General features: G+C 36.0%; 1 protein-coding gene across 3 annotated transcripts in view; it reads right to left on the bottom strand.

Moving 5' to 3' along the window:
* sipa1l1 (signal-induced proliferation-associated 1 like 1) overlaps nucleotides 1-16105 on the bottom strand; it is a 73048-nt gene that overhangs the window by 43521 nt on the left and 13422 nt on the right. For 2 of the 3 annotated variants that reach the window (XM_044105763.1, XM_044105765.1), the window contains exon 2: nucleotides 7129-7190. The exons of the other annotated variant lie outside the window; for it this stretch is intronic. The gene's annotated coding sequence lies outside the window, so the exon portion shown is untranslated. The remainder of the gene's footprint in view (nucleotides 1-7128; nucleotides 7191-16105) is intronic. 3 annotated transcript variants of the gene reach the window in all.

Raw genomic sequence — 16105 nt, 5'->3', positions numbered from 1 at the left:
GCATTATCATTTCTGAGTTGTGAAAATGAGGATGCCCCTAATAACTTACAAAAATACAACAAAATAGCCAAATATTTGAGTTCAGTGAATGATCACAGCATGAAGTATTTTATGATATGTTGATTAGTTTTCTAGTTCTCTAGTTAACAGTGAGTTATTTTTGCATTTGTTTCTGACATTAAATCATTTATCTGCTTGTAAAGGTATTTTTTCAGTCATGTACAGCAATCTTTTCAATATGATTTCTGGTTGCATTAGGGCTTTTTATACTCTTATTTTCCACAAAGGTAATTTACAGTATGGCTCAGCTACATACCAATTAGTAAACTGAGTCACAATCTGCTTTGGTCTCATTGTGGCAACAGAATGCCTCCTCCAACATAACAATGTGTGAGCCTGTACTTATCGGGTGTTATATGATCTGAAGTTTTTAGTCACAACGCACATCCCCAAAGAAAAATCTACTAGATCAGTTTTAATTTGTCTAGGTCTGCTGATGTAATCCAAGACTTATTCTAAACTAAGGATTTTTTTATTTGCACATCTCCTCATGCCTTAACCACACAGTAAGCAGAATGGTTAAAACAAAAAAGAAACTATTAAAGGAGGCTAGATATCTAATAATTACAATTCAGCTTTTTTTTTCCTACATATTTTTAAAATGATGAAATAACAGAAATAAAGAGCTGCTTCAACCTACAGCTAACAATATTACATCAAAACGTGTAATTTTTTCAATTAGTTACATTAGAAACTTCCAAACTAGTTTCAGATCCATTTCATCAACTAAAAAGAGTCCTAAATAAACCAGCAGAGGTTCTGGTGCCAACTTGTTTACATTTTGTTTGAAACAATTAAAAAACTTCCGTCATTCGCCACTGCTAAAACTACAGGCAGACTACAACTGTAAAATAGTGCAGAAAATTTATGTCATCGCTCACAACTTCTTCTGTTCGATGATTGGCCTGGTTGAAATTCTTCCAGGGAAATCCAAGTCAATGGGAGAAAGTCAATATTGAGATGTAAAGCAAGATTTGAATCATAGCCAATAGCCAGGCTACGAAACACACAGTTTTGATTTGTACATTTTTTAATTCGAATTGTGAAAAAGGGGGATTTTAAGATTTCTTGAAAATGTTAAAATCTTATCTCATTTTTGCACATCATCTCCTCTTTTGAGCTGAATGTAACTTTTCACCTCTTACAACACAGCTTAGAAGAAACTTTGGGTTAAAACTATTTTATAAGTCACCAAGAAAATTACATGGCATTTCAACTTTTCAAACTTTTTATAAGAATGTATTATTATCCAGGATTCTAGTCTAAAATATAGATGATTCATGATGAAACTCTCACACTATGATAATGAATTATGGCTTCTAAGAGCAAGAATATTAAATATAAAACTTTTATGCCCGTTACAAAAGAAGTTACTTGGCTTTATGCAAAAACTTTGACCCTCCCTGCCCCTTTTCCTCCCAATCCATTCATAACAAAAAGTGTCATTAAAATAGTATAGACAAATAGCAGAGGGTTTTACTCAGACAGCCACCTGATCATCTTCGAAAGCTGCCTCCGCACCACCACTATGAACCCTATAATCTGTGCCAATCAGATGACGCTAAACAACCATTTGTTATGAATTGGACAGAAGTGCACGCCCCCTCCCCATTTCAACAGCCGCTGTAGACCTAAGCAAATAGCTGCGATGTAGCAAAAGCAGGCACAGCAGTCACGGTGACAGAAATACCAGAGTGGTGAACAACAGAGAAAGGGAACTGGTGTAATTAACATGGTGGCTGGCGGCTGATGCGCTGCAGAAAGAGAAAGAATGAAACAGAATGGCGGTTGTTGTTTTTTTGTTCTTTACAGGGATGTTAAATGTGCAGAAAAAAGGATGAGGAAGTGATAAAGCATGATAATGAAGAGAAAATAATTCTGGGTTAAAAAAAAAACAGCTTGATCCCATAAACAAAAAATGTTAGTTCCACTTGTACACAACCAATTCAAAAAATAAATATACTGAATCGTTTAAAAAAAAAAAAAAACACATTGTATAGAGCAATCTAATATGTACAAGCAAATATGTTGACATACAAGAACTTTACACTTTAGAATCTAAATCTAAATCCACTAATATGCTGCAAAATGTTGCATAACTCCTCAGAAAAGAGGCAAAGCAGCAGGAGACACACACCGAAATACAGATAATTGCTTGTTTTCCAAGAGAAAAAACTGCCTCAGTTCACCATGTCTGTCATGCTCAGCTCTATTATACTGACAATACTAAGGTAATGCGTTACTCCTTATTTACTTCTAATAGCCAATTTAGGATGCTTTTTAGTCCAAATCCTTAAAGCAAATGTAACTGGATAAACTACAGAGAGAAAACCCCTGATTATTGCCATTATAAGAGAGCTGCAGATTTCCAAAATGGCGCAGCACTGCGTGGGCAACAGTGAGCTGGAACAGGGCTGCAGTATGAGCAGAGGGAGAAGGATTGAGAGCGAAAGCAGATCTGTCTTCTGTGAGAAGAGGACGATAAGCAGCAAACTGTGCAAGGTGGAACATAAAATAAACATTTTCAGACTTTGTTGTCGTAAGTTAAACATTTGAGTATTGGCATCTTGCAGCCTTAATTGAACACAGGATGGGTCTAAAGCATAGAAACTGGAAACTAATTCAACAATTACAAAGCAAAGTATTTAACTACTAAAAGAATTAAAACAAACAAATCGATCTTCTGGTGACTACAGGAAGTCAATCTCATCACGTGGGCAAGTTTCATGCCAGCAGTCATAAATCACTCAAGATGTCTTTGACACGGCATGTTTAAGAAAAATAAATAAAATCTATCTGTGCAACACTAAACCGAATGTGAAATGTTTTCCAAGTATATTCATATTCCAATAAATTAATGCGTGCAGTAGAAAACTAACCTAACCAATGATACTCTACTTGTTTTAGCCCATCACATAAAATCATACATGTTAACACACTGAGCAATATATTATGCTAATCAAAAAGCTGAAGGAGTCAGAGTATTACCCTCTGGTGTCTTATTAAAATAATCCCAATCTTCATATCATCCACAAAAGGTCTTTAACTACATTGGTGTTTCTAAGAAAAAATAAAGAGGACAAATTTTAAAAAGTGATGAAGTGTTTTTGTACTCTAAAAAAGCCACCATGAGGAAGCCATAAATATAATGTGTAGTGTGCCAGCATGTACTTTTCCCAAGGAAGTTGTCTCACATTCCAACAGGAAACACATCTAAGCCACTTCCTGCTTCCTTTGAGGAAGTCACAAGTCGGATAGGGCACCGGTGAGCCAGTCAGCCTCAAAGAATTAACTCTGGGTACGTGTGAATTTCCAAGACTACTAAAATAATCATCTTAAGTGATAGGGTATCTTAGCACTACTCTTCTGTTTTCCTAACACATCCTGTTTTCACTGAGAAACATGTGTGCATTGATTCAGTGTTTATCTTTTCTTTCAACTTTAGGTCGTTCTTTCATTACAAATGTTATACGCTGCATTTTTCTATTTGCAGCTTCTGCCTTTTTTTAGAGCTCTATAGAGGTGAGCATCTTCAGTCTGTGCAATAAAGATGTGATTTACCCACACATAAGAAAATCCGAAAAGCAGAAAACATTTGGTTCTAAAGGCTGTAGATGGAGGGGGGTGAAATAGAGGCAGGTTTTGTTTTCTGTTTCACAAAGTTACTGCAAAGAGGGATGGGATTTGTTATTCACATAAAAACCTGTCTGATTTGCACCTAATTACACAAAGTGTTCAAAATATTAGGCAAGGTTATTCTAAAGATCACTTGATGCATTGTGCCAAACAAGTACGCCTGCATATTTATTATTCGTTTCATTTTGCAAAGGAAAATTGAATTACTAACCATACAAGACAGTATGTATTGTCAAAAGGTCTGACAAATAAATTAACTCAAGCAAGAAACATTTAATCTTTTCAAATGCATCCCCTCTCTGGTGACCACAGTCATTACCCATGAGCTGGCAAAGGTGGCGACAGTCTTGAGTGACATCTGATTCACAATGATGCACTAATTTGCTGGAAAACTGCAGGACAGCAATGACCTAAGGTTACACCGAGGCCACTGTCAACTCCTATACACAGTCGAATAAATTGCATCATTTGCACTGGGACTGTGGCTGACAGGTAGGCAAAGGTTTCTGCCCAATTACCAAAAGAAAGGGATGAAGCTGGATAAAGCGAACCACTAGATCGAGCCTAATGAGAACGTGGTATGATTGCTGTGGGACTCAATTGTGCCCACAACACAGCTATTCGATTGGTACAGAATGGCCAGAATTAAGTAGCAGAGCAAGTGACAGAGATACAGAGGGAGGGAGAGAGATAATGGAAGTGAGAAGGATTGATTCCTCACTCAATGTGAGAGTATGTGGGAGGATATGAGATGCTGCGACCAAAAGTGGGAAAGAGATAGATGCACAAAAGTAAGTTAGTAGTCACTCCATCAAGTAAGCCATGTTCCACTCTTTTATAAAACAGCCAACTATTTATAAAACTGTGGAACTGTGTGAAATGCAATATACAACCTCCCATCGGTCCCTTATCAAGACTAAACATGGAAGCAATCAAAGCAATTTGTTCATGTTCAGTTACCAAAACACATTCGTCACAATATTCCAGTTGAAAAGCAACATTAAAAGACATATTTTATACATACTTCTTAAATTGTCTGGGTAGTAGATCACATGGGTAATATCTGGTAGGGACTTTTCTTTATGAGTTTAGGTGTTCCACCCGAAAGGAGGAAACAGTTTTAAGTAAGTAGGCGCTGTCAACAGACGTATAAGAAATATGTTTGACTTCAAGTGGTCACTGAAGAGATGTAAAGAAAATGGGTGACCTGCACAATGGCCAATGCCACACCGAATCTAAAAGCATTGGGTTGTGGGTCACATAAGACACTGCAGTTCAAGTAAAAACTAAAGAACACCCACGTCACACTATTATGGAGCTCTGACATTTACTTCAAGCCAACAATTGCTGGCAACATTTGATGCAAATTGGTAAAATACTCAAACTGTAAACAATTTTTTTTTTTTATTATTAATTTCTCAGATAAACAATTTATCTAAATTGTCAGTCCAATTGATTAAAAATGATCATCTAGTCAACTTAAACACGAGGCAAAGTAAACTATGTACTGAAGCTAATTATCATAGGCACAACAACAAAGAAATAAAGTTTGGACACCACTGCTAATCATTTAATAATTCAATGCTCGTTTTGTTTGTGTGTTTGACTTGGGATGCTTGCCTGGAAAAGATCAAAACCAAAACCTGCTAAGTGACTGCTTTGTTGAAAGGTAAAAGACAGACCTGGACTGGATGGGAACATTGGGCCCCAAGAGTGTGCAGAACGCCATCACGACTCAAGTAATTTGCTTAGTGGGCCGTACACTTTCACCGCATGAACAGATGTGGACACAAACACTGGGTACTGCTTCGCACATGTTCAGCTGTGTTTACCTACGGTGGCTCATCAAATGCTCGCTCACTCTCCTCTTGACTATTTAGTTCCTAGATTAGATGATGAGTCTGGTGTAGTGCATGTGTAGTTTTAAACATAATGTGCACATACTAGTGTATAGGTGGAGTAAGATGTCTCCATTTAAAAGCAAATACAATTTTTTTTTATATTATATTGTTTGTATTGAAAAGAAAAATGTTGTTGGTGATAAATGTTAGTGATAAATTCTGGCTTGTGAAAAGCATTTTATTAAACCTCCACGTCCTCCCTGTTGCCTATAAGTTCAGATGATTAAAAAGATAAAATAAAAATTTATATTTGATATTTTTGTAATATCAAAAGCTAGATACATAAAACGTCAATATGCATTTGACAAAAAGTGATTTCTGTGTAGGATATCTACCTACAGAAATATTTAGTACATTTGCTTCTACAAGCTCAAATGATCTTAGTGTTTTTTAAAAACAAAATCCTCGTATTCTATCCACCCCTCTTTTGCTACTGATTTGCTCTCACTGTCTTCCAGTTACATCCTTGTCTAATTATAAGCCATTCTCCCATTTCCATTGTCGTCATCTTCTCCTCCCTGGTGTTTTTCTTTAACCCTTCTTAAGAGTTTTTAATTTTTTCTCCTCCTTTATCCCCCTTATACATGTGTGAAGATAGCGGTTTTTGTATCTGTGTGTGTGTCAGTCTGTGTGGGAGGTGAACAGCATTGCTGGCTGGAGGAGGAGGTGAGAGAGAAAGAAAAAGAAGCGAGAGATACGGAGGGAGAGGGAAGCAAAGAATTTACTGGAACAAAACATGCTGTTTCAAACTAGTAGATAAGAGCCGCCTACTCACTAGTTTCACTTCAAAGAAAATTAGTCTGTGTTTTTGTTTTACATGATATATTGTCACTGGTATTTAGTTATTGCTATTAGTTTTTTGTATTATTTTTAGCCCCCTATGGAGTTACTCAGCAATAACCTCACTTTCATCTATAAGTGCACAGCTTGATTATTATTTATATCCTTCTAATGTCAGACATATGTTCAACCAAAATGTAAGAAAAATAGTTGCAAAAAGTTTTTGAATGATTTGGAATCAAGAATATTTTTGATCTAAATTGCTGCATGTGGATTTTAAGATAAAAAGCAATAAAACCCATCACAAACTTTGTGCCTTTGTGTCCAATGAACTGACTGAAGTATGAGAAAATGCATTCCCTGTTAAGTATGACTAAAAGATATCAGGTTATTGGATTAGCTACTTATAATATTGTTGAATATTATGGTAAAGATATCAGATAAACACATTTCTTTCTTCTCTTCGTTATGTTTCCAACCCTCTCGGTGGCTTGTTGCCATGATTTGTGTCTACTGCAGTAAAACTCAATCCAACCAACTGAATACATTATTGACAAGCAAAAAATGAATTTATAGCACTTATAGATTAACAGGTTAAGAAATTCTTGTCTCATGTCGAGCTCTCTCCCTCTTTAAGACAAAGTGCAACAAAATAAATTTCCATCTTTAGAATATATCAGCACATAATATTAACTTCAAAAACAAAAAGTCAGAATCCCACTAACTCTAGTGACGCAAGTTAAATACTTACCAACTCAGTTTATCACCACAGCCAGGAATTCACACTGAATATCTCCAAATGTGATGGCAAACCTAAAATAAAAAGATATACACTTTAACACAAAGAATGTGTAGTAATAAAATTGAAACTGAAATTGAAAATTGAAAAAAATGTGCTAGTATTAAGAGCACATAAATAATTCGAGCTTCCAGAGTTAGAAAATAAACCAACGCATGATTCCAGCCACTATGTGCACTTATCTTTGGTACGTTTACTTATTTTTGATTTTTAAAAGATCGGGTCAAAAATGGATTCTGTCCAGTTTCAGTAATTCTACATGTCAACTGCAATAAAACTGTCTGTACAATTTCAAGAATCTCAGGAAAAAATATGACGAGAAACTAGGCAGAAAGTGAAAACTGAGCAGCTTTGGCCATCTTTCTGAGAGAATCTCACGCACCATTTTAAACAGAGATTAGGTATTCATGCCCAATCAGTTCAAATTAATAGTTTTCTTTTTTTTAAGGTGTTACAGCAACCTTTTTATTATAATGAGTTCTAAAAGCCTCTGGGAAAATGACAAAGCTAATTTTAATGTCTCTCTCAACATGGTAGTAATTCCAGTTCAAGGACCATCACAGACACTAACAAGACCTTAAAAATCATCATGTCTGTAATGAAGCACAAGCTTTAATTGACTTAGCCTAATGAATTAGACCCATCAGAGTAGCTACAGAAGTGATCTACATGCGTAATCCCCATTGCCACCACTTATAGACGGATGTCAGAAAAGTGGGTGACGAGTAAAATCCTAAAACAAATGGTACAGTTAGTTAAAGGCTGTAAAGAGTGTAGCATCGACAGCTCAAATCAATCCTCTGGCACATACTGTCAGGCATACAGCGATGCACACATATTTAATTTCCTCTCCACTCTGGCTGGATTTCCTGGAGGACCAAGGCTGCAGAAGCTGCCAGCTCTACACACTGCAGAGAAACTTGTCATGAGTTCCATCTGTCTGGTTTTGCGAGTCCGCTTGACGTGACTTTAAATGCGATTGGTGTTTAGAAATCTTCTGATAGATAAAAAAAAAAAAGTAGCTATAGTATTCTCACGCCACTGTGGTTTGACAAACACATAAAAGATGTGAATTTGTGTTATCGCGCAGAACATCTTATTGATAAGAGCAACCTAATATTACATTGAAATATTATATCTGAGAGTTTGAATTTCAAAAATCTAATTATGCAAAAGAGCTCTTCTGAGAAATAAAAAAAAAAGATGTGCAAGCATGATGAATCAGCTCAACCACTGGAAACAAAACAATTTTTACACTCATATGCAATTACCAACACATTTATGTCCAAGATTTTGGGGTTGTTGTGTATTTTGAACAAGAACTTCACTTGTAATTTAGAAGAAACTTCATAAAGAAATTGTGATTAGTGTACCCATTACCTTCAAGTAGTAAATATCCTGTCTGAAAATTTTCTGAGAATGCACATACCATTGACAAAATGGTAAAGAATAGTTTCAAACAGCACTTATCCCTTTTATCATGAAAATGAAACGGCAAACAGTGAATATGTTTGCCGTTACTTTACAGTGATTTAGAAAGCGTCTGATGCAGAGAGACACTTCGATTTGTAATGAGACAGCACAAGGCAGCTCATTCAAATATGTTGTTGACTCATTCAGATACCAGCAAAGGATTTCTGCAGAGGTGGTATTTAATTAGTGTTGTCTGATAAGCCTGATCAAAATAACAGATATATCTTCTCTTATGATCAGTCACCAAAGGAGGAACAGTTTCTACATACTTATATATAACAACACAGTGAATGTGGTAACGTTCATGCTTAATCCATGGGGTCACTCTTTTCCTTTTCCATTTATTATATGATGCATGAAGAATAAGCAGGGTTAGTGTTGAATTTTTTAAATATTAATCTAAAAAACAGTGAAGGGTTTTGCAACATGTTCAAACAAAGAAAAAAATTTAATTCCGGCTTATCCTGTTGGCATTCCAGTCAAACTTTATTACAACTCTGCAGTCCTTCTAACCAGTTCCGAGTATAAACTAGTCATCTTCTTTATCTTTCCATTCATCACACTATTAGTGAACACAGCTGACCTGGACCTTGGACCTCGTTTCATTTCTGCAGTTTGGCATTCACCCTAATGAGGCTTGCTAATAGTCCTTTCATGTCTGCCTGAAAGGAAGCAAACTGTTCAAACTGGAGCAGATATGCAGGTCTGAGGAAAACCAGAACCTGAGCCAAGTATACTTTAAAGATCTGTGACTAATCATACTGATTTCTTCTTTATTTTACCAATTTTTCCATGGATTAGTTTATTTTTGTGATTTTTTCCCCCTTTCGTTTCTATATTTCCAGTGCAATCTAGACAATACAAACATTGTTTTCACAGCACCAACTTCATTAAGCTGTAGCTTGGCAGTAATAGATCTAAACATTATTAAGTAATAGTAACTATTATTAGTGAGCTCTAAAGACATTGATCACAGCAAGAGTCATGACTACAGACACAAAGTACTAATTCTTGTATTCACTAAAAGGTTAATAACAAATTAAGAGTTTTGAAAGCCTCTTCAAAGAAATTTTCAGGTTATTTGTAGTCTGACTTGTCAATTGTATTTTTTTTTTCAAAATGACTAACGCATAATAAGAGGAAAGAATTTTTTTTATTCAAATCACTCGAGGAATCGTTTCAGCCCTAATAAAATTTGTAGAGGGGAAAAACCTTTGGAGTCTGTTTCAAAGACAGGAGTGTAAAAAGACAAAATTGGAAGAAAGATGAAGGTTTGATGGAGAAAAAAAAATAAATAAAGGAAGACAGACATGAGGAAAGATGTCAGAGAAGAGTAAAGCCTGGTGGACTGGTAGAGAGTGCTTATCTTGAGTCCAGGTTTATCCAGATCCTTTAGCACCAGCTTTTGTTTACATCAGACATCTAAAGGCCTTTTCAACATTCAACTTTGGGTTGAATTAACAATTAACCTTCCATGTTTGCATTTTGGTGTTATAAGCGACAACAAAAAGTGTGAAAAAGTATTTTCTTCCCTTGCTTCTATTTTTGCATTTTGACACAGTTACAATTCAAATAATTTAAAAAGTTCAATATTTCTACATAAAATGAGTTTCATTTTCTTAAACAATTGACAAAAAAACATGAATCTTTTTATAATATTATTTTTTTTAATATGTGCTTGTAAAGGTTAGACAAAACACATTGAATAACTTTAATCAATCCAAAAAGTGGTTTTAAAAGGATGATTAAGTGAAAAGAAGCCATCCTAACCAATCTGAACTTTGACTAGGCCACTCTAAAGCCTTCATTTGTTTTTATTTGAACCATTAAGTGTGGGTAGGTAGGTTTGTAGGTCTGCTTTGAACTGCATAATATTTAATATTTTCCCACGTCTTTAGGATTATCGAGATGCAACATGTGAGGCAGAAACTTGTGTTCTCTTTGGTCAGTTTCTTTCACCTCGGATCGCTCCCATGGACGCCATATTTGCCCGTCAGCTGACCCCTGGGTTGTAGCCAATGATCTGTTGAAGTAATTTTAGTAAACCGGCCACTTGGAAGGATCCATGTTTTTGATTTTTGCAAATCATGACGGTGGTTCAATAATGTTCCAAAGCATGAGAATGGGTTTATTTGTTAAAAGATGTCAAAGACGAGCATGTTCTATTTAGGTGGTATCCAAGATAAGCTGTCCAAATACATTTCAAAGTAGACTGATAATTTAACAAGGAGGAATTAACAAATTTCTGAAGTTGGATTTGGAAATCTCATCCTACTTCATTTTAAAAAATATATTTTATATACAATTACCTAGGAAGCAGCTGGACACAAATCATCTATTTTTTGGATTCATGTAGAGCCTTGGCTTATAAAAAAGGTCATAAAGCAGACAATGTCCAGATGTCTGGCAGGATGAACAAAAAAGCAGAAGAAAATTTAAATGGTTTTCTTTCCAGCATACGACTGATATTCATGGGATTGTCCACCGATTCAGTAAGACAAACCTTGTACAAAGCGGTAGCAGGGAATATTTGTTTCCAATCATTTCAAAAGATTTCTTTAGCATGCAATGAAAAGCTGCATCAATGGTTGCATGAGATATTTATTGGTTATACCAGCTTCTTAAACACAGACTGACACCTAGTTTTGTACAAGCACTTTGAATTGTCCTTGGCTGAAAGGTGCTATATAAATAAAGTTGCCTTGCCTTGCCTAGTAGAAAATGCCATTCGCACAGCAACACTCCTTCCTATTCTGGCATTAAGAAAAATAATTCCTGCAGTGAATCAGACAATGGACTATTGCTGTTCCAGACTACTGGCTTTTACATTTTTAGTAAAAGAAACTTTATTTTTTTAAAAATCAGGATCCACTGAAATACACTTGAATTTTTCTTACATATCTAATAAAACACATGCACAATTCTTGCTATGAGTGTGATTAGGTTCTCACTTCCTGTCTAGATGGGAAACATTTGAGCAAAAAAGAGTAATTATCACCTTTCAAGAGATTCCCATGTTACCTACTCAACCTCTGCTTGAACTCCAAAGCTTAGCCGTCAATGATTTACAAATGCCAAGACTGTGAAAAGAACAGTTCCAGAACAAAGGTGTAAAATCAACACCTTTTATTAAATAACCCAGAAAAATACCAATCTAATAACCCATACGTAAAGAATGAGCCTCATTACAGAAGCAGGGAGGAAGGCGTCGCTACACAGCGGGAGGAAGAGAGTGTAATGTGGAAAGCCCCGTGAAGGTTTCTGGAGGGGGGGGAATCGGAAAACTCACGGTGCATCAAAATCTCTGCAGATCCCCTTTTCAAAGCCATTTCAAGACAGCAGGAGCAGCTTTGTTCCTCTGCCACCTAGCTTCACTTTCTGCCCACTTTTGGCCTAAATTCATTATTTTAGGCACGGCTTCCTATCTCCGCTAAGCCTCAGCTGTCTGCTCTTCACATTCCTCAGCCATAAGTTGCAGTTTTCTTCCCTCACATTCTGGAAAACAGGAACACGGGCTGGCAGAGAGTCACTGTATCAAATTCATTTGTTGGTTAAACCTTTTCAAAAGTGGAGCTCGGATTAGACATGTTTTAACTGCTGCTGGTGTTCACATAATCCAGACCAACTCTTGCTTGCGTTGGCATTCGGTATTAATTGACAAGCCAAAGAATATTTTGAAGTTCACCCAAGGGACACATGAGCTTTAAATGTCAGAGTATGTATATAACCACTAAACCCGTCTTCTTACAAAAGATGACAGAATAATACAAGCTTTCAAAAAATTTAAAAGGTGTAAACTGGTGATAACGTCAAATATTACTTAAAACGACACGGAAAAGACAACAAATATAAATAAAAACAAATGTGTGTGTGTGTGTGTGTGTGTGTTCCAGAGAAGCCTGGGAATCATCTGCACAGAGAATTGGGAAAATGTGGCAAGTAGGGAAAGCATGACCAAGTAGCAGATCATCTGCTATGACTGTAAATCACACCAGTGCTGAAATCTACAAGCAGGGCAGAGAGAGAGGAGAATGAGAAACAGAAAGGAGGAACCAATGTGTTTTAGACTGGACAGCATTCACAGGCCATTGTTAATGTTGATTCTACTGGTATCTCACCTTGGTGTCTTATCACTGTGACTTAAACCAATGGAAAAATTAATGAAAAACATTTGACTGTCTGTGTGGCTCTGTCAATAATTCAAGTCATATAGAAATAGCTATACAGCTTTGGGCTTTAAAAAAATCCTACATCCTGATTCTGTTTGTGTTTACATGCAAATTGTTTTTGCTAAATGCAAGGCTAAAACTAGACTGACAAATTATTAATCCATCTTGTAAAATATTTCTGCCCCGATTCTATGTGGACAACAACACAGAGTTTTCCTACTTCAAAAAAATAAAATAAAATAAAGAAAAAGTAATCAATCTTTAAATTGGACTCTGCACAGTTTCCCAGCACATCAGCAGCTGTCTAGACAGAGAATGTAGTGCAGGTCACGTAAGACACAGAGGAAGTGAAAACCAAGTAAATGTGGAAAATGCAGTTTCACAGCCTGTAAAGAAGGTTTCCAAACTGTGCACATGAAATAGGCTGTGGCTTTTGATAAATTAGCCTAGCAAAGGAGTTTAGCTTAGTCGGTAACTTCAAAAGGATTAATTTAAAATGTCTATCAATTCCAAAAGAGACTTTATCAGCAGCATCAACACCAGATCCAGTTAAGTTAAGATGATTTGTGGCTAAGTAAGAGGATAAAAAATATATATGTAGGAAAAACACTTACACAAAATATTTCTTCAAAGAAACTGCTACAGATAGACACCAAGGCAGATGGTGGAAAAAGTAAATGCTAAAGATATAAATAAGTCCAAATCTGAGTTCACAAGTTCATCTGGAAACTCTTTTCTCTTCTCTCTACTTCCCCCATCTCAACTCTAAGATGTACAGTATGTTCAGCTTCCACTGAAGAGGCAAACGGCACAAATATCAAAGATTACAGCTTTCTGTGAAGTGTGTGTCCGCTTCCCTGTGCCAAGTGCCCGTTCATGAAGGCTGATTTCCATAAGCTACCTGCACCTGATGTAGACATTTCAAAGCATTACCATTTAGTCTCTGTGATCAAAGCTTCACCACAGAGGAGTCTCTGCTTTTCAGCACCTCTGTCTAACCACAGTTTGTTAAAGTGAAAACCTCAACTGCTATTTTGAGAGTCAGCTGGTCTGTGGGAGCCTGTTGGGATCCAACCGTGTGGTAAAAACCTGATAATGAAAGCTATAAATCACAGTTCCCACATATCAAGCTTCAGAGCTAATAAAACTGGGATCCACAAGAGCCCTATACCTAAAAAAAAAAAAAAAAAAAAAAAAAAAGAAACTGCAGCTTTCCATTTCATTTTCTTTACAACAGTTCACACCATAAACCACAGCAGTAACAGTAGTATCAGTGGCAGTGCCAGGTTGCAATAAGGGCTCTTTGGCTCTTGTCTAGCCTGGGACAAGATTTCCAAGGTGATGTGGAAACCTAATAAAAAGATTGGGTTTTTTCTCTTCTAAAAACACCTTGCCAATTTCAAGTATGATCTATTCTACCTAAACATTGGGACAGAGATTGTACTTTAATTCTGAGTAATTACATAGACATGGATTTTAACAAGCTAATTTATTGCTTCTTTTAGGGGGTGAGGGGGGGTACCAGAAACACATTAATATTGCGTTTCAGGTACATCTGTAAATCTGGTGCACAAGCAACAGGAATGGACTACGAAACTGCTTTTCTTAGTTCATGGGGGGGTTGAATTGAAAATGTTGCTTATTTTGTTTATATATGATTCATTACAGAATCTTCAATTAACTCATTAATTGAAGTTTCGCCACTATTATACATAAACTGTGCCAACATTCAAAATCCACAATACATATTTTGCATGACTACAAACTTTGATAGCTGTACAATGAGAAACTTGCTTAACCATATCAGGAAATGTATTTTTTCTTTCTCACAAAGTCATTAGCACCACACTCTGTAAGATTTTTAGCATTTCATTCACTTATAATATGCATTAAGTATGAGCACAGGAAAGTTAATCTAACAAACCAAATATATAATCAGCATGCAAAACTGATTTGTATGGTGACTTGATATAATTTTACAGCTCTTAATGAATCCAAAATACGTTCTTTAAGTAGCAACAAAAATGCCACTTTCTGACAACCAGAGCACATTTTTGCAAATGTAATGTAATCTCTGCAGTTACCCAATTTCTAGCTGCACCACAAGTATAGGATCATGCATACAACTGGTATTTCTGGAGTATACTGTTAGGCATAAATATACCACTTTGCAATCCAACAACAGTTCTCAAACAAATGCTTTCAGCTTAAGGTAAATAAGAGAGGAATGTGTGAGGAATGTGTGCACAAGCGCTTTTAAACCCGACATCTGAAAACACAATCCCTATACTTATAGTAATTAGCCCAGTGTCTTGTTCTCGCTCTCTCTTCTCTTTGTCTGGTGCTTTCAAACCGTTTGGCGTGTCAGCACAACAAACTACCCGGTAGCATCATTACAGGCTGAGACAAAACCAAAGCCTGACAAGATTTGCACGAGGACAGTTTGAGTTAACTAAACAATTCAAAAGGAGGTTAAGTGACAACTGTATACAAAAGGAAGCACAAGTTTTCAAGGTCTAACCAACAAGAAATTACTGTTTTATAGGTTAAATGTTTCCTGCAATAATAAAACCCTATTTGGTTGATCTTCATTCATTTGTTACTTTCGAAACTGAAAATTTTCAACTCCACTGTCGAAGAAGTGTGTGGCTCATTGAGGCTGCAGGAGAGAGAAAACGCCAGAGTTTCAGCAGATAACAGGAAGGCTAAGCAGAAGGCATTGATGTTCTCTTTTGAGCTTTCAAAGGAAAGTTATGGATTTGGAATGGCGACATTTTGGAAATTTCAGAGTTAAGGTGAAGACAAAGAAAAATTTCTCTTTTAGCCACGCTAAATGTGTTAATGGCTAAAGTAAAATTTTAAGGCTGCATTAATCCTTCATTTTCTCATTTTATTTTTGAGAAAATGGTACAAAAAAACATTGTCATTATGTCATTAATCACTGGCTAAAATAAAGATTAAATACTGGTTTTAAATCTTAAAGGGAAATCAACATTGGACAAAATCACAAAAGGCAGGTAAAAAAATAAAATAAACAAAAGCAAACAATTGGTCACTAAATTCAAACTGAAGCCTTGCTCGTTTCTGTTATTTCAAATGTCAAATTTGATGCCAACCTAATAAAATTATTATTGTTGTCTATGTTTAGACAAACAGCAGTAAAGTGGTGTTGTTAAAAAAATACCCATTTTTCAGAAGTTTGTAAATCACGTGTGCTTGTGTGAAAAAAACATTTTGTATAAATAGTAGCTCTACAACTAAATATAAAGTGCATGCTTGAATTATTT

Source organism: Gambusia affinis, linkage group LG22, assembly GCF_019740435.1.
Source record: "Gambusia affinis linkage group LG22, SWU_Gaff_1.0, whole genome shotgun sequence".
Taxonomy (NCBI): Eukaryota; Metazoa; Chordata; class Actinopteri; order Cyprinodontiformes; family Poeciliidae; genus Gambusia; species Gambusia affinis.
Note: the sequence above shows the minus strand (reverse complement) of the source record. Positions and strands in the feature narration are given on the sequence as shown.